The 26,195-nt window shown below is 44.1% G+C and overlaps 1 protein-coding gene across 9 annotated transcripts in view; it reads left to right on the top strand.

The window, feature by feature from the left end:
- Positions 1-4,387: 4,387 nt before the first annotated feature.
- GPR160 (G protein-coupled receptor 160) overlaps positions 4,388-26,195 on the top strand; it is a 68,615-nt gene continuing 46,807 nt past the window's right edge. Inside the window, exon 1 of one of the 9 annotated variants that reach the window (XM_055569109.1) lies at positions 4,388-4,567. The gene's annotated coding sequence lies outside the window, so the exon portion shown is untranslated. Of the gene's footprint in view, positions 4,568-5,349; positions 5,463-6,464; positions 6,694-7,930; positions 8,070-8,400; positions 8,420-9,266; positions 9,292-9,507; positions 9,527-9,919; positions 9,939-14,917; positions 15,060-26,195 lie in introns of those variants that run through there. The other 8 variants (XM_055569112.1, XM_055569114.1, XM_055569110.1 and 5 more) reach the window with 8 other exon arrangements.

The raw sequence follows: 26,195 nt of genomic DNA, 5'->3' as shown, positions 1-26,195 counted from the left end.
TGGTGCAGAGAGGTAATGGCAATGGGGGCCTCCCATGTAGCTCTACAGACTATTGTAAGGACTTTGAATGAGAAGTAAGCCACTGGAAAGCTTTCACCAGAGAGGGACAATATCTGACCTACATTCTAAAATAACTACTCCAGGTAATTCCTTGGTGGTTCGGTGGTTAAGACTCTGTGCTTTCACTGCTGAGAGCCAGGGTTTGATCCCTGATGGGGGAAATAAGGTCCTGAAAACTGTGCAGCACAGCCAAAAAAAAGAAGACTGTTTCAGGTGGTGGGTGGCTGGAGGACAAGGACAAAAACAGGGGGCCATTCAGGAGGCTATTCCAATAATCCAATCAAGAGATGGATGCTGGCTTGCACCTGGAAAGGAAGCAGTAAAGTGGAGTGATGTGGTCAGATTACACAAATGGGTAAAAGTGTAGGGACAAAGATGTTCAAGGCAATGTTGTTTGTAAGTGAGATAAACTAGAGATAACCTGCTACTGCTGCTGCTAAGTCAATTCAGTCGTGTCCAACTCTGTGCGACCCCATAGAAGGCAGCCCATCAGCCTCCCCCGTCCCTGGGATTCTCCAGGCAAGAACACTGGAGTGGGTTGCCATTTCCTTCTCCAATGCATGAAAGTGAAAAGTGAAAGTGACGTCGCTCAGTCATGTCCGACTCCTAGCGACCCCATGGACCGCAGCCCAGCAGGCTCCTCTGTCCATGGGACTTTCCAGGCAAAAGATAACCTAAATGTCCATTAATAGAAGACAGGTTAAATAAAGTATGGTACATCTTTTTTTTTAACTTAAAAACTTCTGTAGTGATGGAAAGAATGTATTATTTTAAAAATTGAAAGCCAAAGTGAATAATACTAATTTTTAATATTATTCAATTTCAGCATAGAAGAATATGTTGCAGTTTCAACAAAAGCATGTTTTTGGACTATTAAAACATCTTGTTTGGTAATTAAAAATACAAACCTAGAAGCATTGACATTAGAGGTTCTTATTTTAAAAAAGAGAAAGAGCTAAACAGAAATATACAGGTGTACTCGCTAAACTAGTATACCAGTAACTCATAGTTGGTCACTACAAGGTCTATGCTTCTATTCTTTTCCTTTTAAAAAATTTTGGTAGCGTGCATATTTTCTAGGAAATGAGGAAGCAAGATGCTAGGCAAGGGCTGGTTTTTACTGAAACTTTAAGATTGACTTTGCTATTACAAGCATCTAAGATCTGAATCACTGCAGATGGTGATTGCAGCCATGAAATTAAAACACGCTTACTCCTTGGAAGGAAAGTTATGACCAACCTAGATAGCATATTCAAAAGCAGAGACATTACTTTGCCAACAAAGGTCCGTCTAGTCAAGGCTATGGTTTTTCCAGTGGTCATGTATGGATGTGAGAGTTAGACTGTGAAGAAAGCTGAGCGCCGAAGAATTGATGCTTTTGAACTGTGGTGTTGGAGAAGACTCTTGAGAGTCCCGTGGACTACAAGGAGATCCAACCAGTCCATTCTAAAGGAGATCAGTCCTGGGTGTTCATTGGAAGGACTGATGCTAAAGCTGAAACTCCAGTACTCTGGCCACCTCATGCGAAGAGTTGACTCATTGGAAAAGACCCTGATGCTGGGAGGGATTGGGGGCAAGAGGAGAAGGGGATGACAGAGGATGAGATGGCTGGATGGCATCACCAACTTGATGGACGTAAGTTTGAGTGAACTCCAGGAGTTGGTGATGGACAGGGTGGCCTGGCGTGCTGTGATTCATGGGGTCGCAAAGAGTCGGACACGACTGAGCGACTGAACTGAACTGAACTGAAGATCTGAATAGATAAAAGATTTGTCTAAGGAGTGAAATAGTAAGTGGATACATGATTCTGAATCTACATATTGGCCAGGCATCCACTTGGTGGAGGCTCTAAACTGATCATTTATTAATCACTCACCATATGCCAGGAAGCACTGTGCTTTGTATTTTTATGACAATTTCTAATTTTATAGTAAGTAATCTAATTTTACAAAATGGCCAAAAGTCATTAGCTAACTAAATGGAAGCACTGAAATTCATAGATTTGTCTCATGCCAAATCCCACCCTCTTTCTCCTATCACACTGTTTTAAGTAGGGTTGGCTAGACTGATTTCTGAGGCTTTTCTTTGAAAAGAATAGTATAGTATATCCATTAGGATTGCATTCAATTGCTTGCAACAAACCAAGAGGGCTTTAAAAAAGTAAAGGGATTATTTTTCTCACGAAATAAGTCTGGCACTTGGCAGTCTGCAATAGGTGCAGCTCCTCCTTTTCCCTTATGTGTTGTCCTGTGGTCATAAGACAGTTGCTCACCTTCCAAGCTCACAGCAACCTCACAGCCAGAATAAAACAGAAGGACAAAAGTGGTGGTGTCCACTTCAGGAGAGCAAAATCCTCAGGAATCTCTAGATACCTTCCCTTTCCACCTCACTGATGGGAATCGAGTCATGTGGCTGCACTGCAAGGGCTTCTGGGAAGGTGAGCATTTCAGCTCGCACGTTGCCTTCTGGAATAAAACCTGAGTTCTCTTAGAAAGGAAAAAAGGGGGAATGGATATTGAGGAGGCAGTAAGCAGTGTCTGCCCCGTGAAAAATATCTGACAGATGTTGGGGGAGAAACAGCTGCCTCAGAAGTTCTGCTGGGTTGAGTGGATTCTAGGGGCCCTGGGCACCACTTTGCTGTATTTTGTCTCAAGGGAGGAAGGGAAATGTAGCCTTTGTCCTAAGCATCTCTGGGCTCAGCTTCCATTCTATTATTATGGAAGAAGGAGAGAATGGCTGTTAGGGAACAAGAAAGGACTCTGCCCCAGCCTCTCCACTGGTTCCTGAAACCCAGTTTCCCTTGGGAAAGAGTCTGGTGTGCACAGCCATGTGCTCTGGAATCCGTTCTTGACAGGAGGGGATCTGAGGGCAGTTGTTGACACAGGCTTTGGAATGGGGAGACAGCAGTGGGCATCTGGGGAAACTTGAGGATGCTGAGAACATTTGAAAATAATTCAGCCTCTTGGATTAACCTGGAAAGTATCATTAGGGATGCAGGCTAGCTCCTGAGGGTCACCTCCTCCCAGCTGTGTCACTAGCAAGACATCTCACCATCCTAGACCTTGTTTTCGTCTCTTTTAAAGGGGAGTAATAACCCTATATCATGTAGTTTGAAGTGATGCATGTCCAGTTCCTGTTTTATACTATACACTCCATAGATGGAGGCTGTTACGTTTGATAGGAGCATGATCTGGGCCCCCCCCCCACCCCTGCTCTAACTCAGTTCACATCCTCTTCTTCTTAGCTATCCTGACTAATTTGCTATTCCTCTATCAGAACATGCCCTTTCTGGACAGCTTTTGGTTTCTGAGTTTGCTCACGTGGAATGTTGGCTGAAATACTTCAATTCTGATGAACCCTGTAGTCCTTCAGGACTCAGTACACCTCTCCCCTTCTCCAGAAGTTCATCTCTGACCTCCCCAGGTTGGGTCAAGCCGCTCCTCAGAGCCCCCAGGAGCCCACACTTAACTTCTGTCACAGTTCAGTTCTTACTGCACCTTTGGGCAGGCCGTTGCTAAGTTCCTTGTAAGACCAGTAAAGTCTTTCTGGGAGGTTAAGAAAGGCCCAGGCCACTCTGCTTTTTCAAGGCTCTTCAGGAAAAGCATGAGGAGAAAACTGTGGTTTTCTTTCTTTCTTCCTTTTTTGCTCTGCTGTGTGTGACACTAAATTCTCTCACCAGAGATCCAACCTGTGTTTCTCAGTGGAAGCACAGAATCCTAAGCACTGGACGGCCAGGGAATTCCTAGCCTGTATTTTAAAGGATAGGAATTTCATATAATATCCTATATATTATGATATTATATAATTTAATTATATTAAATTCCCATCCTGTTTAAAGGATTGGCAAGTCGTGGGTACTCAACAAATATTTTGTTGAATAAATATAACAAATTAGTAATGTTGACAGAGACAAAGGTAATGCAATAAAAATGTACTACTTGCAAATATGCAATTTGCAGTTTTATTTTAAAATGTGAATTCATAGGCGTTTGTTTACATGAAGTTCTGTCACCCTGTGCATACCCTCATCTGGAGGAAACTGACAGTGGCCGCGTGCCCACCCTGCTGAGGACATGGGAGCTCCTTGGGCAGGGGTAGGGGGATCTGAAGGCCCGGCACTCAAAAGGGGGGTCTCATCTTCCACCCTACACCCTTGGGGCGTCCCCTGTGCCAGCGCCGACCCCAGCCCCTCTCCCGCGGGTCGAGGTGGCTGGCCTCGCACGCCTCTCGCCGCCCCGCCCGCAGGCGGCGCTCTCCGGCCGGTCTCCCGCCGGGGTCGCGACGGGGCGTGCGCGCTCGAAGGGTGGCGTCCGCACTTCCTGGTAGCGGCGCGCGGAGCGGCCGCAGGGTTTTTGCAGGGTACAGCGGTCGGTGCTCGCCGAACCCACTTGTCCCTGGTCACCTGGGGCCGGGCGCGGCAGTTGTCCAGACGGCGACGTCGTCGCGGGTCTGGTCCGGCGCCAGCGCCTCGGACGTAGAGCGCGAGCCGGGAGTCGCCGCGCATCGGGTGAGTTGCGGGATTCGGCGCCCGGCGTCTCGCCGCAGCTTCCCCACCAGGGACTTCGGGGCGCCGGCGGTACCGCGTCGCTCCCGGCTTCCCCGGCGGCGCTCTGCGCTTCGGGGAGGGAGAGGAATTTCTTTCCCCGGGATTCAGAGGCTAGAATGTACTAGAGGTTGTCTAGTACTTGGAGTGGATGGGGGCCCTGGACCGAAAGCCGAGGACGCCCAAGCCTGACCCGTCCGGCTGAGGGGTGGTCATAGTCTTCGCGCCTGGGGTCGGCCCCGAGTTTGGGGCTCCGGGGCTGGGGTGCGGGCATGGAACCGGTGGTCTGGGTTGGTCGTATACTCACACCCAGACGCTCCGCACCCCCTTCGCCGAGGAGAAAGGTATTAAACATTATGAAACAGTTGATGTTTTAGCAATAGTGTGACTTTCCTCCCTGGCACACACAGGTGGGCGTATCGTCGCGGACGCACCTGCTCGCGTGTGCGTTGGGGGCGGACTTCGTTCGTTGGGCGCGGACTTCGTTCGTTGGGCGCGGACTTCGTTCGTTGGGCGTCCAGTCTCCTGGCCCCCCGGCGTTGGGGACGGTACCCCGCGAGCCCCGGACACTGGGATTAAGCCCGAGGACTTTTCAAGCTGTTTGTTCCCAGAGACCGTGGTGTTCTGGTTTGGTTCATCCGTGACCGTCATGGATGGCTCAAAATTCTCTCAGTAACCCTCCGGAATTTGTAGTCTCAGTGAAGCTCCGTTTCTCACCTGGGAAGGTGGCTTCGGGAGGTGGCAGCAGGCCCCCCGCCCCCCCGCCCCCCCGCATTCCGGAGGCGGCCGGGGAGGAAGGTCCAGCCGGGAGGAGACACGCTGGGTTTACCCCATTGCTTTGCTTGTGCAAATGACTCGGGTAAGGGCGGGGTTGGGGGGAAGAGTGTTGCTCAAAACCCAGAGATAAACCCACAGAGACCGGAAATGCAAAGGACTTAAGAATGAGTGTTTGGACCTCAGAATTGCTAATAGCTCAGTTCAAATCATTTCACATGTGCTTTTCAGATTATTCTTAAGCTTCTTCAATGACAAAACTACTAATTAACATATGCTCCCCCCCTCTCCCAGCCTCTAAGATTGGGTTGTCTTTGTGGTATCTCTAGAATTGAATTATTGGGAGTTGCAGGTGAGGAGCAGCCTGCCAGCTGTGAGAATCACTGGGCCAGGGGAACCTGTGCTTTAAAAGCTGTTTAAGAGACAAGAGGGCAGTGAGAGGTGTAAACCTTGGTGGGTGCTTATTTGATGAAAAAAAGTTTAATTGTGCCAATAGGGGAAGTTAGTATGAAGAATATTAGCTTTGTTTAGTTGCTTTAGGTAATGGTATACCTATTACAGTTTTTAAAAAACCCTTGCTGTTAGAAATACATTCTAAATTTGAAATATAGGTTCAGGATTTGCTGCAGAATAATCCAGTTTGGGGGAGGGCTGCCAGTGGAGAAGTGAAGGGGAACAAGATGGAGACTGGACATGAATTGTTAATAGTTGAGCTGGATGAAGGGTGTTGGGGTGGGGACTGCCTTGTACTGCTGACTCTACTATTTTCTGGCATTTTCCTTGAAAAGGAACACCACCTGTGGAGCTTTTTTGTGTGTGTGTGTGGAAGATAGATTTGGAGGGTAACACTAGTGATTCTAGATTCAAAGCCTTCCACAGATGTTCACTGGTAACTTGGTGTAAAGGCTGTCTCTCCACTCAAGTCTTTTTCTTCCTCCGGGGGGTGCCGCTTTATTTTGCTGTGACGCATACCCTATTTGCTGAGTGTGACACAGCTGAGAGGATCAAGCTGATGCAGGTGGATGCTGGGTCAGCCTTTTTTTTATACAAAGGGTATTAGCAAGCCTTGGGGGTTGAGCTGTCTCCAAACCGACAGGTTGTGTAAAATGTGTTAGCAGTTTTTCTAAACTGCCCAAATCCTTTCCAAGTTATGCTCAACAACAACAACAAAACAGAGCTCAGAGTAGTGAACAAACCCATATACACTTAGGGTTTGTGTACGCTTCTGGAAGCACTGGATACATCAATAGAAAGTCAACATTGTGAAAACAGAGTGAGTGGAGACCTGCCTATTACCTGAAAGAGATCCTATCTGTGTGCGTATCCTTTCTTCCTGTCGTCACTTTGTTTGCTTCAGGTATCATGAAGTGTAAATACTTAGCAAGGAACTGGTTCCTAAAATTTCCGCACTTTCTTTTCCAAGAAGCCTGTTTTCAAGAGGAGGGCCTTGGAAGTCATATCGATACATTCATCCAACTTGTTTTTTTACCCCCTCTGGATTTATCCTATAATTCCTACTCATTCTGTCATGCCTGATTAGTAATTTGGAAAAGTACAAGGGAGCTATTAAAGTTTAGTAGAGGGAGGAAAGGGAGACATAGTCCTCAAAGATAAACCCACATTTCTTAGTAGCTTCTGTGGAACTGATTTTAATGCCTCCTTTAAGAGAAAAAGGTCAAGTAAATTATATCTGTGATAGCTGAAACTTGAAGTGTTAGATGAATCCCTCAGCATAGGCCTTGCCCATATAGATTCACTAGGATGAAAGTTGTAAAGATGCTTTAAGTCAGGTTCTGTTGAGGAAATGCCAGAGCACCTCCCAGTTTCCTTGTAGTGCATGAGAAAACAAGAGGACAAGAAAAATCCCCTTACTATTGGAAAATGTCATAGTGAATTCATGATGGTCCTTAAGTGGAATTCCTTAGCTTGTGATTTAGTTTTATTTGTGTGAATAAAAGAACAATGCAACTGTTAAGTAGCTTTATTTTCTACCTCAGTTCTCTAAAACAAGAGCAGGGAGAGAGAAGAGAAACTCGCCACTCCCTGTGATCAGGGAGTGACCTAACTTTGCTCTCCTTGGTGAGAGGATGGTGGGTTTGGGTTCTGGAGAGCTGATTGCTAATAGCCATTTTAAGGAATTACCACAAATGTGATACCATCTTCTCCTTGCATAGTGTTATAAAAGGGTATATACACGCTGAAAAGCAAATTGCATACTACTTTATCGGACTAGAAATGAGAGAAAAGGGTGTTGGCAATCCAGTCAATAATCATCTTCTAATTTGTAAGCACTCTCCTCTCATCTCCATCACTTCATCCCATCCTGTGAGGAGGAGCAGCCATGCTGGAGGATTATTTTCATTTTTAACAGATGAGAACATTGAAAATCTAAAGAAGGGATAGCTTGCCAGGTGGCTTCTTTCGCGATATGGGGGAAGGAAATTTAATATTCGTTAAGAGCTCAAGTCATCTCCACACGTGTTTTTAATTCTCACAAAGCTCTTTAAATTGGATATTTTCAACCCATTTTGCAGATGAAATTGTAGCCAAGAGAGGTTAGTAGTTCACTTGAGGTCTGGCAGCTGAGAGCCAGGATTCAAACTTTGATCGGCTGGATCTTAGAGTTTACGCTATTTCCAGCCTCTGTGCTGGTCCAAAGGTTAGCAGACAGCAAAGCTTCCATCTCTAGAAGGTTGGTTGATTAGGCAAGCTGTCTTTTTCTTAGCTTTCTATTTTGCATTGGTGCATAGCCCATTAGCAGTGTTGTGATAGTTCCAGGTGCGCAGCAAAGTGACTCAGCCTCACCGATACATATATCCATTCTCCGCTAAAGTCCCCTCCCAGCTAGTCTCAGGCAAGCTGGTTTTTTTGTGCCACACTGGTTAAAACTGGGGGCATGTGCCAATTGAAATGTTTTATCAGTCCAGCGCAGAGTTTGGGGGGAAAAAAAATGAAGCCGAGCTAACATGGACAATTGAGAGATTTCAAGTATTCTGCCCCAAAACTCCCGAAGGCAAGTAGTGGGGCAGCCTTCTGGAAAAGGTAGTGTACCCCAGTTGCCTCTGGTCTCCACCGCTCCTTACACTTGCCCCATCCTTGAGGCAGGGGACCATCGCACTTGCCCTGCTGTTCTTACCGTAAGAGGTCTTCCTGTGTGTGCGTCTACTCCACTCGGAGTAACCAAAGGCAGCTTGAGGGCTCTTGCCGCAAGAAAAGGGAAAGAGCATATTCCTTGGAGAGAGTGAAGACTCTTGTGTTTAGGCTGCAGCAATTCAGTGACAGAAAATACAAGGGATGTCATCACTTTCCTCGCATCCTGTCTGCATTACTCATTTACACAGAATAGTCTACTACCCCTACAGTACAATAGCAATGGAGAACATGTGTGGGCAGGCTGCTGTGGAAAAAAGAAATACCTCCGAAACCCCAAACCACTGACTCTTTGTGGGTGGGAAGACGGGTCTTGGGCACCCTGAGGTGGGCCACGAAGAAGCCCTCCCTCTTTAAGCAGCCTGACTTTGGCATCCAGAGGGACTCTGAGCTTGTGTGCTGGCTCTTTGTGGCTGCTCTGAGGGGTGCCAGAAGGTACTCACCTCCCCATGCTGTGCCCACCCCTCTCCAGCTGGTGACAGATCTGACAGCTCCGCAGGCAGGAGGAACTGAGGCGCCCAAGGGTGGCCTCTAGGGTCAAGGGACAGATATTCTCCCCTCTGTCTACATTTGGAGTTTCATTTACATCTTTATTACCTTCCCCTGAACTTAGAGTTTATGGCTGTGGGAAGGTGTGGGTGTGGTGGGTGAGGAAGAAACGTGACTGTAAAGAGGAAATGCAGATGGAGCCTTGTGGAGTGGTTTTCAAGAAGGTGCAGATGATATTTGTTCTGAGACCTTTGTCACTCGAGCTGCCAGTCTAGGTGTGTGCATGCCCCAGTGTGGGAGGAAATACGGGACGAGGAGGGCGTGCTGCCTTGTGTGGTTGAAAGAAGTGGTTAGAGGCCAGTGGGTTGCTCGCATCCTTTCTGGAGAGCTCTGGGATTCAGGTGCGCGGGTGTGTTCTCAGGAAGGTGATTACCACTCCCTAGCCAAACCTGCAGCGGGCAGGAGGCAGGGAGAGGGTGTCGATGAGCAACCAGAGCAAACAGAGGCGAGGTGAGGCGAGGCGCCCCTGAGTGTGTACTCTTGCCAGATCGCTGGTGTCTTTCTGCCTCTCCGACCACCTCCCTGTGTGACCTTGATCTGTGTGTGTTTCTTTTTTTAACCACTCTGCCCTTCAGCCTTCTTCTGTGTAAAATGTTAGTACTAATAATGACCACCTCATAGGGCTCCGAGGGTGAGGTTGACTGCTGTTGCCGTTGGAGCCCTGTCTTCTTTGCTTTTACCTTTATATGGGGGATTTTCCCCCAGAATTTTAGAAGGCAGGCCTCAGGGTAGAAACGAGTTCCAGCTCTGACCTCCCTGTTTCCAGAGGGAGCCTGGCCTGCCTTGTGGCCCTGGGAAACGTTCTCCATGACAGCTGTCAACAGGGCTTTGGTGGAGTGGAGCGGCAGCCTTGGAACTGACGGTGAGAATAGGGCCAGGACCCAGGGCTTTGGCCCTGTTGTTTGGGAATTAAATGCACTCCGATTCTGGAAAGGAGAGGAGTCCCCTGGCTTCACCCTCACAGAGGAGGAGCAGGCGGGGCCGGGCTCATGGCCACCTGACTTCTGTCCAGTACCTCGTCTGTCAGCTGGGGAAGCACGCTCCTGAGAAGGTTTTTTGAGGAACTAACAGAAATGTTATGAAATCTTGATCCAGGCCCAGTGAAGTACTGTGTCTGACTTGCCCTTTTGTGGTGAAATCAAAAGACCAAGCACCTCAGCAGATTTACTTTTAACCTGGAGAAATAATAGAGATGCTGTTAATCTGTATTTACAGAGCATTTTGTAGTTTTAAAAGGGCTAATTTGATCTTTGACCGATGGTATGGGGTTATTTGTTTGCATTTGTTTCTGTTACCTTTCGCTCTCAGGAGGCATACATGAGGGAACTGAGGTTTAGGCCAGAGATGAGCCCAGAGATGGGAACAGAGGACTGGGCTGAAGTTTTACTTTATCAGAGAAGGTAACGAATTCATGTTCTTTGTGCACTTAAGGAATCCTGGGGAATGACGACATCCTGGGGGCGGGAAGGGAGAGATGGTAGAACTGAAAAGTCTTCCCGGGGAGCTGAAAACATCCTTTGTGTCCAGGAAGATAGCCAGTCCCTTCAGAGTCCCCTGCAAGTGGAGGAGGCAGAGGTCTCCCTGTCGACAGCTCCTGCCCAGACCCATTCTCAGAAGTGCCAGCGGGCTCAGCAGGGAGGAGGAGCGGCTCTTTCCTCTCCTTCCCAGGTCTAGACCTTCATGAAACTGTGGCCTTTCTGCTCCTCTGCCCCCAGCCAGTTGTTCCAGGGGCTACTGAACAGCCTCCACCTCCACAGCCCTCCCACCCCAGCTGGTGGCCACAGAGCTGCTCCCTTCCCATGTTCTGGAGGGGGTTTCCCTCCCCAGCCCCTGCCATCTCCCCCCGCCTACCCCAGTTGGTATCCTTTCTTCCATTCAGCTTTATTCTGAAAAGTTAAAGGGAAAAAAATTCTCTGTGACCCACTATCCAAGGACCCAAAGACATCATTTTGATATATTTTCTTCCAGTTTTATTATGCCTTTGTTTGTTTGTTTTTCTTTTCTTTAAAAATTTATTTGACTGCCCTGGGTCTTAGTTGCAGCATGTGGGACCTAGTTCCCTGATCAGGGATCAAACCCTGGGCCCCCTTCATTGGGAGTGCAGAGTCCTAGCCACTGGACCACCAGGGAAGCCCCTTGCCTTTGTTTTTTAAAATAAATTTAATAAATTGTAACACTTTATAAACACTCATTTTATGTTAGCATTTTAAGAGCTGTCACACCAAGACTAATATTTATTACAGCATTCTTTCCATGTCTTTACTATTATCATTTATAATAACCACATGCTATTTTAGCCTTTTTTAGCCATTCTCTTAATATTAGAGAGCTAAGTGTTTGCTCATTTTTTAATGTTGTGAATCATTCTAAGTTGAATGTATGTAAACCTTCGATTCTGTGCTATAAGAAATAAATATAGTTGTTCTGCTTCCATGACTCCTGAGCTCCTGAGGAGAGAAGCATCTTTTGTTATTCTTAATAAGCCCCTTTCTACCATACCTGAGTTTACTCTAATGAGCTGATTGCTCAGACTAGGGGTTGGTTTGGGGCCTAGTTGCTGGAGGAACCAAGCACGTGATTACAGTGTTGGAATTTTCAGCCCCTACTTCCCCACCCCCAGAAGGGAAGAGGCGCTGGAGAATTGAATTCAGTCACCCATGGCCAGTGATTTAGTCAGTCGTGCCTGTGTAACAGAATCTCCATAAAAACCCTAAGCAAAGGGGTTTGGAGAACTTCTGAGTTGGCCAACCCATCAAGGTGTTGGGAGGATCATGTGTCCAGAGGGGGCAGGGAAGCTTTGTGCCCCTTCCCCATACCTTGCCCTGTGCATCTCTTCCCTTTGGCTGTTCCTGAGTTGTATCATTTATCAGATCAGATCAGTCACTCAGTCGTGTCCAACTCTTTGCGACCCCATGAATTGCAGCACGCCAGGCCTCCCTGTCCATCACCAACTCCCGGAGTTCACTCACACTCACGTCCATCGAGTCAGTGATGCCATCCAGCCATCTCATCCTCTGTCGTCCCCTTCTCCTCTTGCCCCCAGTCCCTCCCAGCATCAGAGTCTTTTCCAATGAGTCAACTCTTCACATGAGGTGGCCAAAGTACTGGAGTTTCAGCTGTAGCATCATTCCTTCCAAAGAAATCCCAGGGCTGATCTCCTTCAGAATGGACTGGTTGGATCTCCTTGCAGTCCAAGGGACTCTCAAGAGTCTTCTCCAACACCACAGTTCAATAGCATCAATTCTTCAGCGCTCAGCCTTCTTCACAGTACAACTCTCACATCCATACATGACCACTGGAAAAACCATAGCCTTGACTAGACGAACCTTTGTTGGCAAAGTAATGTCTCTGCTTTTGAATATGCTATCTAGGTTGGTCATAACTTTCCTTCCAAGGAGTAAGTGTCTTTTAATTTCATGGCTGCAGTCACCATCTGCAGTGATTTTGGAGCCCAGAAAAATAAAGTCTGACACTGTTTCCACTGTTTCCCCATCTATTTCCCATGAAGTGATGGGACCAGATGCCGTGATCTTCATTTTCTGAATGTTGAGCTTTAAGCCAACTTTTTCACTCTCCACTTTCACTTTCATCAAGAGGCTTTTGAGTTCCTCTTCACTTTCTGCCATAAGGGTGGTGTCATCTGCGTATCTGAGGTTATTGATATTTCTCCCGGCAATCTTGATTCCAGTTTGTGTTTCTTCCAGCCCAGCGTTTCTCATGATGTACTCTGCATATAAGTTGAATAAACAGGGTGACAATATACAGCCTTGACGAACTCCTTTTCCTATTTGGAACCAGTCTGTTGTTCCATGTCCAGTCTAACTGTTGCTTCCTGACCTGCATATAGGGTTCTCAAGAGGCAGGTCAGGTGGTCTGGTATTCCCATCTCTCAGAATTTTCCACAGAAATAGATGTTTTTCTGGAACTCTCTTGCTTTTTCCATGATCCAGCGGATGTTGGCAATTTGATCTCTGGTTCCTCTGCCTTTTCTAAAACCAGCTTGAACATCAGGAAGTTCACGGTTCACATATTGCTGAAGCCTGGCTTGGAGAATTTTGAGCATTACTTTACTTGCGTGTGAGATGAGTGCAATTGTGCGGTAGTTTGAGCATTCTTTGGCCTTGCCTTTCTTTGGGATTGGAATGAAAACTGACCTTTTCCAGTCCTGTGGCCACTGCTGAGTTTTCCAAATTTGCTGGCATATTGAGTGCAGCACTTTCACATTTATAGTAAACCAATAGTTGTAAGTAAAGTGTTTTCCTAAATTCTTTGAGCCACTAAAGAAAATTATCAAGCCAGAGGAGGGGGTCATGGGAACCGCTGATTTATAAACACTTGGTAGAAGGTACAGATGAGAACCAGGGACTTTCAGCTGCCATCTGAAGAGGAAAGCAGTCTTCTGAGACTGAGCCCTCAATCTACAAGAGTGAGCTCTGTACTCATTCTGGGTAGTTAGTGTCAGAATTGCTTGGTGTGGAAAAACCCACATATTTGCTGTCAGCAGTATTGTGAGTAGAAACAGCATTTTTACCTTTCAGTTTCATTTCCTGTTATTTGGGATGGATTTCTTTCTTTTTTTTTTGCTTGGGGGATCTTAGTTCCCACACCAGGAATTGAACCTGGGCCCCTTGCAGTGGATATGCAGAGTCCTAACCCCTGGACCATCAGGGAATTACCTGGGATGGATTTTTATAAGAATGATTAGTAAGTGGAAGGTTTTTTTGTTTTTTATTTTACTGACATATAGTTAATTTACAGTGTTGTATTAGATTCAGGTGTATAGCACAGTGATTCAGTTATATATATATAATTTCTTTTTCTTACTCTTTTCCATTATGGTATATTATGGGATATTGGGTGTAGTTCCTTGTGTTATAGAGTAGAACCTTGTTTATACATCCTGTATATACTAGTTTGCACCTGCTAATTCCAAACTTTCAATCCATTGTCCCCTCCGCTCCTCCCCCTTGGCAGTGAGTCTGTTTCTTCAGTTCAGGTCAGTTCAGTTGCTCAGTCGTGTCCCACTCTTTGCGACCCCATGAATCACAGCACGCCAGGCCTCCCTGTCCATCACCAATTCCCGGAGTTTACCCAAATTCATGTCCATTGAGTCGGTGATGCCATCCAGCCATCTCATCCTCTGTCATCCCCTTCTCCTCCTGCCACCAGTCCCTCCCAGCATCAGAGTCTTTTCCAATGAGTCAACTCTTCACATGAGGTGGCCAAAGTACTGGAGTTTCAGCTGTAGCATCATTCCTTCCAAAGAAATCCCAGGGCTGATCTCCTTCAGAATGGACTGGTTGGATCTCCTTGCAGTCCAAGGGACTCTCAAGAGTCTTCTCCAACACCACAGGTCAAAAGCATCAATTCTTCAGCGCTCAGCCTTCTTCACAGTCCAACTCTCACATCCATACATGACCACAGGAAAAACCATAGCCTTGACTAGACGAACCTTTGTTGGCAAAGTAGTGTCTCTGCTTTTGAATATGCTATCTAGGTTGGTCATAACTTTCCTTCCAAGGAGTAAGCATCTTTTAATTTCATGGCTGCAGTCACCATCTGCAGTGATTTTGGAGCCCAGAAAAATAAAGTCTGACACTCTTTCCACTGTTTCCCCATCTATTTCCCATGAAGTGATGGGACCGGATGCTGTGATCTTCGTTTTCTGAATGTTGAGCTTTAAGCCAACTTTTTCACTCTCCTCTTTCACCTTCATCAAGAGGCTTTTGAGTTCCTCTTCACCTTCTGCCATAAGGGTGGTGTCAGCTGCATATCTGAGGTTATTGATATTTCTCCCGGCAATCTTGATTCCAGCTTGTGTTTCTTCCAGCCCAGCGTTTCTCATGATGTACTCTGCATATAAGTTAAATAAGCAGGGTGACAATATACAGCCTTGACGAACTCCTTTTCCTATTTGGAACCAGTCTGTTGTTCCATGTCCAGTCTAACTGTTGCTTCCTGACCTGCATACAGGTTTTTCAAGGTAAGTTCATTTGTGTCATATTTTAGCTTCCACTTATAAGTGATACCATATGATATTTGTTTTTGTCTGAATTATTTCATTTAATATGATAATCTCTAGATCCATCCATGTTGCTGCAAATGGCATTATTTTATTCTTTTTATGACTGAGGAGTTTGAGTGACTCTGGGAGTTGGTGATGGACAGGGAGGCCTGGCGTGCTGCAATTCATGGGGTCACAAAGAGTCAGACACGACTGAGCGACTGAACTGAATATTCCATTTTATATGTATACCACATCTTTATCCATTCATTTGTTGTTGGACATTTAGATTGCTTCCATGTCTTGGCTGTTCTAAACAGTGCCAATGTGTACACTAGGGTACATGTATCTTTTAAAATTATTTATTTTTGGCTGTGCTGGGTCTTCACTGCTGCATGGGCTTTTCTCTAGCTGTGGCGAGCGGGGGCCATCCTCTAGTTCTGGTGCAAGGGCTTCTCACTGGTGGCTTCTCTTGTTGCAGAGCACAGGCTCTAGGGTGTGTGGGCTTCATTAGTTGTGACTCCTGGGCTATAGAGCACAGGCTCAATAGTTGTGGTGCACAGGCTTAGTTGCTGCACAGCATGTAGGATCTTCCTGGATCAGGGATTAAAAAAAACCATGTCTCCTGCATTGGCAGGTGGATTCTTGACCACCGAGCCACCAGTGGTATCTTTTTGAATTCAAGTTTTGTCCATATATATGCCCAGGAGTGGGATTGCTGGATCATATGGAAGCTCTGTTTTTAATTTTTTCAGGACACTCCATGCTGTTTTCCATAATGGCTGTACCAATTTACATTCTTACCAACTGTGTAGGAGGGTTTTCTTTTTTCCACACCCTTTCCAGCATGTATTGTTAGTGGTGTGAGTCAAAGGTTTTAAATAGTAAAAGGTTTTCTTTCTGATTACAAAAGCAATGAATTTTCATTGTGGAAAACCTAGTAAGCATAGAAGATTCTAAAAAAGTAAATGCACACCCATGTACTCACCTAGTCCCTGCAAGCCTAGCTTGGATCTGTCCCTCCAGGAAGTGCAGTCTGCAGCCTAGCTTGTCCCTGTGTGGCCTGCAGACCAGCTGCATTGGGAGCTTGTTAGAAGTATAGAACCTCAGCCCCACGCCAGACATGCTGCTGCTGCTGCTAAGTCGCTTCAGTCGTGTCCGACTCTGTGCGACCCCATAGAAGGCCTCCGACAAGGCTCCCCCGTCCCTGGGATTCTCCAGGCAAGAACACTGGAGTGGGTTGCCATTTCCTTCTCCAATGCATGAAGGTGAAAAGTGAAAGTGAACTCGCTCAGTCGTGTCTGACTCTTAGCAACCTCATGGACTGCAGCCTACCAGGCTCCTCTGTCCATGGGATTTTCCAGGCAAGAGTACTGGAGTGGGGTGCCATTGCCTTCTCTGACACCAGACATAGTGAACCATAATCCAGCTTTTCACAGAATCCACATTCATGCTTGAGAAGTATTGGTCTACAAGGCCATGACCTTACCAATCACAGGTGCCCTGGCATTAATTACCTCTGATCTGTGTATGTTCATATGTTTTTCCCGTTTACCCAATATTGGAATAATTCTGTATGTACCACTGGTTGTCATCCTATCCCCTACTTTCAAGGTTGTCTGAGCACAACAGCTGACTCCCCTCAGTAACACTGATGCTCAGGGATCAGCTGAGTGTCTGAGTGGCATGGGGAATTTCACCACAGTGTCTCCCCATGTGAGAAACCTTGATATATACAGCTTTTATCTCGCTTCTGTCATCTAACATTGTATTGTCAGCATTTTCTGGTTCTTTAATCTTTCTGAGGAGCTTATCTTTCATGGCTGCAGATAGTAGTCCATCTTAGGACTGTCATAATTCATTTGAGTAGCTCAGTCGGTAAAGAATCTGCCTGCAGTGCAGGAGACCCAGGTTCAATCCCTGGGTTGGAAAGATCCCCTGGAGAAGGAAATGGCACCCCACTCCAGTATCCTTGCCTGGAAAACCTCATGGACAGAGGAGCCTGGTGGGCTACAGTCCATGGGGTCACAAAGAGTGGGTACGACTGAGCAACTAACACTAAGTCAAATGGATTACGACTACTTCTCTGTTGTGAGGAACAGGAGGAAAAGGGGACGACGAGATGATTGGATGGCATCACCGACTTTATGAATATGAGTTTGAGCAAACTCCGGGAGATGGTAAAGGACAGGGAAGCCTGATGTCCTTCAGTCCATGGGGTCACAAAGAGTTGGACATGACTGAGCAACTGAACTGAACTCTTGTGAGGCATTTGAATTGTTCCGATCCGTTTGGGGCGGGAGTGTTCTGTAGGCTATTGTAAGTATGCTGAAGTGAGCTGCTCAGGCTACGTTTACTTCCTTCAGCTCTGATTATTTCCTTGTGATGAATTCCTGGAGTGGAGATCCTGGATCAAAAGGCACAGACCTTCTAAACAGTGTTTAAAAGGCAGCAGGAGTATAGGAAGGACCCTGACAGATACTCTCCCAGGCACTGGACAGTGTGGTCTGTAGACACGTTCTCTGGGGAGCAGCAAGCATGCCTTGTTTGTCATCACGCGCATCAAGGCCCCTCTCAGAGCAGGTTCTAAGTGGGACTCCTGGAGGTTTGGGGAGAGAGAGGGGAGTTACCTGGAAGATGGGTGACTACCTATGATGGTTTCTTCCTCCTGGCCAGAGTTCTGATTGTAGTAGCCGCCGCCAAGAAGGCGGCAGCTTCCTCGGGGTGTGTGTCTGCATGTTTCTCTTGCCTTCCACTGGAGCAGCAGCGCGTGAAGTTAGTTAGTGGAGGCCTGCCGTGACAGCCTCACTTACTGGTCCTGGACCTGCTGGACCTGACTGGTACCAAACTTGTTTTTGCTTCATGAATCTGGGACTGTTGGGTCACCTGACACCTTTCCTCCCAGGAGCGCACCAGGAAATTCATGTTAAACTGTGTGCTGAAAGGTACACTCAGATCCTGTCATGAAGAAAAAGTGAAATATCAACATCGTTTTTGTGATTGAGGCACAATTTGAACTTGAATGCCAGGAATATATTTTTGGCCCTTTATAAATATGTTTGGAGTAGGTCAGTGAATAAATATGCAAAGGATGAGTTTGATTATGTTAAATAACATATACATGTTAAATATGTGTCTATCATTTGACATAATTAAAACATTTCTAAGGTGAATATTAAATCATTAGCCACTCATTTGTGTTAACTACTTGACACATTATGATTTCCAGATAGACACACACATACCATACCGTCTGGACGTAAGTGTGCTTGACTCAGAGTTTGTCTACAGCAAACAGACTTTTATGAATGAAATACAGTATACAATAGCAAAACAAAAGTGGCTTCTTTTGTCAACATAATGGTTGTTAGCTTCCTGCATATTGTATGTTTCAGTAGTTTGTTCTTTACAACAGCTGTTATCATAGCTTGTATTCCACTGCTTGATTATACCACCATATATTTATCTGTTCTTCTTGGAAGACCATTTAGGTTGTTTTCAGTTTGGGGTTTAAATGAAGAAAACTGCTGTGAACTTTGTTTTACAAGTCCTTTTTAAAAAGCACAGTTTTATTTAAGTGCAGTTTGCCTACCGTGAAATCCAGCCATTGTAAGTTCTTTATTGTTACAGACGTGTACAGCGTCACTCCCAAAGTTCCCTCATACTCACTTAGTCCCTACTCCTAAACCCAGGCAGCCATTTATCTGCTTTCTGTCTCTTGCCTTTTCTGGATGTTTCCTATAAATAGAATCCTAGTATATGTAGGTTTTTGGTGTCTTGTTTCTTTCACTTAGCAGAATATTTTTGAAGTTCATCAATTTTAGCTCAGTCAGTAAAGAATCCACCCACAATGCAGGAGACCCTGGTTCAATTCCTGGGTGGGGAATATCTGCTGGAGAAGGGATAGGCTACCTACTCCAGTATTCTTGGGCTTCCCTTGTGGCTCAGCTGGTAAAAAATCTACCTGCAATGCAGGAGATCTGAGTTTGATCTCTAGGTTAGGAAGATCCTCTTGAAAAGGGAAAGGCTACCCACTCCAGTATTCTGGCTGGAGAATTCCATGGACTGTATAGTCTGTGGGGTTCCAAAGAGTCAGACACGACTGAGCAACTTTCACTTATCAGTAGCTTCTTCCTTTGTATAATTGAATAGTATTCAGTTTTATGGATGTACCACATTTTATTTCTTCACTAGTTGATGAACATTTAAATTGTTTCTGGTTTTTGGCTATTATAAATAATGTTTCTATGAACATTCATGTAAGATGTACGGGGGTCTACATTTTTATTTCTCCTGGATAGATTCTTAGGAGTGTAATTACTAGATTCTATGGTAAGTTTATGTTTAACTTTTAAAGTAAACTGTTTTCCAAAAGTGGCTATACAATATTAGAGTCACACCAACAATGTATGATGGTTTTGATTTCTCCCTGTTCTTGCCAACACTAGATATTGTTAGTTTTTTTTACCATAGCCATTCTCATGGATATATGAGAATATCTTATTACAGTTTATGTTTATGTTTTTTTGGCTATACCACTTAGCTTGCTTGCAGGGTTAGTTCCCCAACCAGAGATTAAACCCATGCCCCCTGCAGTGGAAGCCCAGAGTCCTAACCACTGGACCGCCAGGGAATTCCCTTATTAAAGTTTGAATTTACATTTCCCTAATGACTAATGAAAAATCTAGACAGCATATTAAAAAAAGAAGAGACATCACTTTGCTGACAAAGGTCCATATAGTCAAAGCTATGGTTTTTCCAGTAGTCATGTTTGGATGTAAGAGTTGGCCCATAAAGAAGGCTGAGTGTTAAAGAATTGATGCTTTCAAATTGTGGTGCTGGAGAAGAGTCTTGAGAGTCCTTTAGACAGCAGGGAGATCAAATCAGTTAATCTTAAAGGAGATCAACCCTGAATATTCATTAGAAGGACTTCTGCTGAAGCTCCAGTACTTTGGTCATGTGATGAGAAGAGCTGACTCATTGGAAAAGACCCTGATGCTGGGAAAGATTGAGGGCAGGAGAAGGGGACAATGATGAGAATGAGATGGTTGGATGGCATCACCGACTCAATGGACGTGAAATGGACCAACCTCTGGGAGATAGTAAAGAACAGGGAAGCCTGGCGTGCTGCAGTCCATGGGGTCGTGACATGACTTAGGGTCTGAACAACAACAGTGACTAATGATGATTAGCACCTTTCCATGTGCCTTTTTTTTTTTTTTTTTTTCCTAAAAAAGAAAGTGAAAGTGTTAGTTGCTTAGTTGTGTCCAACTCTTTGCAACCCCATGGAGTGTAGCCCACTTGGCTTCTCTGTCCATGGGATTTCCCAGGCAAGAATACTGGAGTGAGTAGCTATTCCCTTCTCCAGGGATCTTCAACCCAGGTCTTCTGCATTGCAGGAAGATTCTTTACCATTATTATTTATCATTTGTGTATCTGCTTTGGTGAAATACCTAGTTAAATCTTTTGCCCATTTTTTAATTGGGTTGTCATCATAATACAGAGTTTCAAAACTTTTTTATATTCTTTAAAATATTCAAATATCTTTGAATAAAAATATGCAAAATTTTTAAAAAATTCTAGAGGCAAGGGTTTTATCATATATATATGACATACAGATATTTTCTGTAAATCTATGACTTTTTTACTTTCTTAATGATACCTTTTAAAGAGAAAAGTTTTCAATTTTGATAAAGTCTAAGACAGCAATTTCTTTTGTTTTATGGCTTGCACTTTTAATTACATATCTAGGAAATATTTCCTAACTATGTGCAAGCCTTTTTTTTTTTTAATAGACTTTATCTTCTAGAACAATTTTAAATTCACAACAAAATTGAGCAAATGTACAATTTCTTAGAGAGATATCCCATATATTTCCTGTCTCCTTGTATGCATTGCCTTATTATCAGCATCTCCAGTCAGTGGTACATTTGTTACAAAATGAACTTGGATTGACACATCATAATCACCCAAAGTCCATAGTTTATATCACAGTTCTCTCTTGGTATTGTATATTCTATGGGTTTGGACAGGTGTATAATGACATGTCGGAGAAGGCAGTGGCACCCCACTCCAGTACTCTTGCCTGGAAAATCCCATGGACAGAGGAGCCTGGTAGGCTGCAGTCCATGGTGTCACTAGGAGTCGGACACGACTGAGTGACTTCACTTTCACTTTTCACTTTCATGCACTGGAGAAGGAAATGGCAACCCACTCCAGTGTTCTTGCCTGGAGAATCCCAGGGACGGGGAAGCCTGGTGGGCTGCTATCTATAGGGTCGCACAGAGTTGGACATGACTGAAGCGACTTAGCAGCAGCAGCATAATGACATGTATTCACCATTATAGTATCATACAGAGTAATACTGGAAATACTTTGTGCTCCACCTGTTCATCCCTTCCTCCCCTCTGCTGCTAAGTCGCTTCAGTCGTATCCGACTCTATGCGACCCCATAGATGGCAGCCCACCAGGCTCCCCCGTCCCTGGGATTCTCCAGGCAAGAACACTGGAGTGGGTTGCCATTTCCTTCTCCAATGCATGAAAGTGAAAAGTGAAAGTGAAGTCGCTCAGTCGTGTCTGACTCTAGTGACCCCATGGACTGCAGCCTACCAGGCTCCTCCGTCCATGGGATTTTCCAGGAAAGAGTACTGGAGTGGGTTGCCAGTGCCTTCTCCATCCTCCCCTCTAACCCTTGGCAACTACTTCTCTTTTTACCATCTCCATAGTTTTGCCTTTTCCAGAATGTCATATAGTTGGAACCATACAGCATATAACTTTTTCAGATTGGCTTCTTTCACCTAGTAAATGCATTTTTAAGGTTCCTCCATGTCTTTTTATGGCTTGATAGCTTTCTTTCTTTCTTTTTTTTTTTTAAATGCTGAGTAATAAGTTTATCTACTTTTTAAAGAATAGCTTGGTTTCTTCCAACTTTTGGCAATTATGAATAGAGCTGCTGTAATGACTTGTGTGTAGGCTTTTGTGTGGACAAAAGTTTTACACTCCTTTGTGTAAATACCATAGAGGGCAACTGCAGTTTAATTTTGTAAGAAAAGAATATGTTTAATCTTGTAAGAAACTGCTAAGCTAAACTGTCTTAAGTGGCTGTACCATATTTCCATGATCAGTGAGAGTTCCTGTTGCTCCACATAACTCACTAGCATTTGGTATTTTCATACCAGTCTCTTTGTATACATGTATTTTAGTTTCTCCTGGGTAAATATCTAGAAGTACTGGATCATAGGATAGATGTGTATTTAAATGTCAGACTTTTTTCCAAGGGGTTGTACTATTTAATACTCTTGTGTCTTTTCTAATATTTAACGTTTGTCTTATTTTAGCCATCTTGATGGATGTGAAATTGTATGGCTACATGCTTTTAATTATCTTTTTCCTAATGACTAATGATGTTAAGCATCTTTTCACATGCTGTTGACCATTTGTTCATTTTCCTTTTGAACTGTCTTTTCAAGTGTGTTGCCACATTTTTGTTTTGAGTAGTTTGTCTTTTTTATTATTGATTTTTAGGCACTATTGATAGGTGGGTGGGTAGACTGCCTGGTAGTCTGAGCACACATCCTTTGTTAGATATTTGTGTAGTGAATATTTTCCCCCAGTATGTCTCTTGCTTTTTCATTTTCTTATATAAAGATTTTAACTTTAATGAGTTTTCTTCTTAATTTTTTCTTTTATGGTTGTTGCTTTTGTGTTTGCTTAATAATGCTCTACTTACCCCCAAGGTTGCAAAGGTTTTCTTCTTTGTTTTCCTTCTAGAGGCTTTAGAGTCTTAGCTTTTATGTTTAGGCCAATGATCAGTCCCAAAGTAATTACTGAGTGTGGTGTGATTGAGCGCCTCCTTTTCCATACAGTCGTGCATTTGATACATTTGATACAGAGCCATGTATTGAAAAGGCTTTCCTCCGTTGAATTGCCGTGGTACTTCCTTGTAAATCAAGTGCACTGTTGGAACTCTCTGTTATGTTTGTTCTTAAGCTAGTACTGCACCATCTTCAGCTCTGTAGTTTATCAGTCTTGAAATCAAGGTGGTGTAAGCCTTTCAACTTTGTTCTTTTTCAAAAATTTTCAACTATTCTGGCCCTTTGTGTTTTCTTTCTTTTTTTAAATTAATTTTTATTGGAGTATAGTTGCTTTACAATGTTGTGTTAGTTTCTGCTGTATAACAAAGTGAATCTTTTGCATTTTCATATACATTTTAGAATCAACTTGTCAATTTCTACAAAAAAAACTGGTTGGATTATGATCAGGACAACACTAAATCTACCAATTTAAGAAGCATTGAGATCTTAAAGAGTATTAATCTTCCATAGACATGGTATATCTTGCCATTTATTTGCATCTTTAGTTTCTCTCAGCAGTGTTTTGTAGCTTTTAGTATTGATGATTTGTACATATTTTAAAAGATTTATCCCTACTTGTTTTTTTTTTTACATTTTAGAGTCATCTAAAATCTATTGTGTGGAATTCCCTGGTGGTCCAGTGGTTAAGAGTCCCCCTTGCCATGCAGGGGATGCAGGTTCAGTCCCTGGTCATGGAACTGAGATCCCACATACTGTGGAGTAACTTGGCCAGTGTGCCACAACTACTAAAGCCGGAATTCTCTAGAGCCTGTGTGCCACAGCTGGAGCGCCCACCTGCCACAGCTGGAGAGTCTGCACACTGCAATGAAAGATTCTGAGTGTCACAACTAAGACCTGATGCAGCCAAATAAATAAATAAATAGTAGGATTTATACACACACATACATTCAGTTTTAAAAATTGATCTGCCATCTTACTTAAGTAACTTAGCAATTCCAGTAAGTTTTGGGTAGATGCCTTAGGATTTTCTATATATATTGTTGTTGTTCAGTCACTCAGCCGTGTCCAACTATTTGTGACCCCATGGACTGCAGCATGCTAGCCTTCCCTGTCCTTCACTATCTCCCGGAATTTGCTCAAATCATGTCCATTGAGTTGATGATGCCATCCAATCATCTCATCCTCTGTCACCCCATTCTCCTCCTATCTTTAATCTTTCCCAGCATCAGAGTCTTTTCCAATGAGTTGGCTTTTTGCATCAGGTGGCCAAAGTATTGGAGCTTCAGCTTCAGCCTTAGTCCTTCCAATGAATATTCAGGACTGATTTCCTTGCTGTCCAAGGGACTCTCAAGAGTCTTCACCAGCATCACAGTTTGAAAGCATTGCTCAACCTTCTTTATGGTCTACCTCTCAGATCCATACATGACTACCGGAAAAACCATAGCTTTGACTATACAGACCTTGGTAGGCAAAGTGATGTCTCTTCTTTTTAATACGCTGTCTACATTGGTCATAGCTTTTCTTTCAAGAAGCAAGCGTGTTTTGTTTTGTTTTTTACCCCCCACCAGGGAACAAGCATCTTTTAATTTCATGGCTGCAGTCACCATCCACAGTGATTTTGGAGCCCAAGAAAATAAAGTCTGTCACTGTTCCATGTTTTCCCCATCTATTTACCGTGAAGTGATGGGACGAGATACCATGATCTTTGTTTTTTGAATGTTGACTTTTAGGGCAGTTTTTTCACTCTTCTCTTTCACCTTCATCAAGAGGGTCTTTAGTTCCTCTTCACTATCTGTCATAAGGATGGTGTCATCTGTATATCCGAAGTTATTGATATATCTCCCAGCAGTCTTGATTCCAGCCTGTGCTTCATCCAGTCCAGCATTTCTCATGAAGTACTCTGCATATAAATTAAATAAACAGTGTGACAATATACAGCCTTGGCATACTCCTTTCCCAATTTAGAACCAGTCTTTTGTTCCATGCCTGGTTCTAACTGTTGCTCCTTGACAACATACAGGTTTCTTAGGAGGCAGGTAAGGTGGTCTGATATTCCCATCTCTTGAAGAATTTTCTACAGTTTGTCGTGATCCACACAGTCAAAGGCTTTAGCATAGTCAATGAAGCAGAAGTAGATGTTTTTCTGAAAATCTGTTGCTTTTTCTATGATCCAGCGGATGTTGGCAATTTGATTTTTGGTTCCTCTGCCTTTTCTAAATGCAGCTTGTACATCTGGAAAGTCTCAGTTCATGTATTATTGAAGCCTGGCTTGAAGGATTTTGAACATTACCTTGCTAGCATGTGAAATGAGTGCAGTTGTATGGTAGCTTGAACATTCTTTGGCATTGGAATGAAACTGGCCTTTTCCAGTCGTGTGGCCACTGCTGAGTTTTCTAAATTTGCTGGCATATTGAGTATAGCACTTTAACAGCATCATCTTTTAGGCTTTGCAGTAGCTCAGCTGTAATTCCATCATCTCCACTAGATTTGTTTGTAGTGATTCTAAGGCCCATTTGACTTCACACTCCAGGATGTCTGGCTCTAGGTTTGTGATCATACTATCTTGGCATCCAGGTCATTAACAACCATTTGTACAATTCTTCTGTGTATTCTTGCTGCCTCTTCTTAATATCTTCTGCTTCTGTTAGTTCCATACCATTTCTGTCCTTTATTGTGCCCATCTTTGCATGAAGTGTTCCCTTGGTATCTCTAATTTTCCTGAAAGGATTGCTAATCTCTCCCTGGCTATTGTTTTCTTCTATTTCTTTGCATTGTTCACTAAAGAAGGCTTTCTTATCTCTCCTTCGGAACTTATCTCTCTTATCTTTCTTCTTATCTTATCTCTTATCTTTCTAATCTCTCTTATCTATTCTTTGTAACTCTGCATTCAGAGGAGTATATCTTTGCTTTTCTCCTTTGCCTTTCACTTCTCTTCTTTTTTCAGCTATTTGTAAGGCCTCCTCAGACAAACACTTTGCCTTTTTGCATTTCTTTTTTCTTAGGGATGATTTTGATCACCACCTCCTGTACAGTGTTAGGAACCTCCATCCATAGTTCTTCAGGCACTCTGTCTATCAGATATAATCCCTTGAATATGTCACTTCCACTGTGTAATCATAAGGAATTTGATTTAGGTATGCCTGAATGGCCTAGTAGTGTTCCCTGAGCTGTGCATGTGTGGTAAGTCACTTTAGTCATGTCCAACTCTTTGCAACCCTATGGACTGTAGCCCGCCAGGCTCCTCTGTCCATGGGATTCTACAGGCAAGAGTACTAGAGTGGGTTGCCATGCCCTCCTCCAG

Source organism: Bubalus kerabau, chromosome 2, assembly GCF_029407905.1.
Source record: "Bubalus kerabau isolate K-KA32 ecotype Philippines breed swamp buffalo chromosome 2, PCC_UOA_SB_1v2, whole genome shotgun sequence".
In the NCBI taxonomy this organism is placed as follows: domain Eukaryota; kingdom Metazoa; phylum Chordata; class Mammalia; order Artiodactyla; family Bovidae; genus Bubalus; species Bubalus kerabau.
This window is presented reverse-complemented; position numbering and strand designations above follow the sequence as displayed.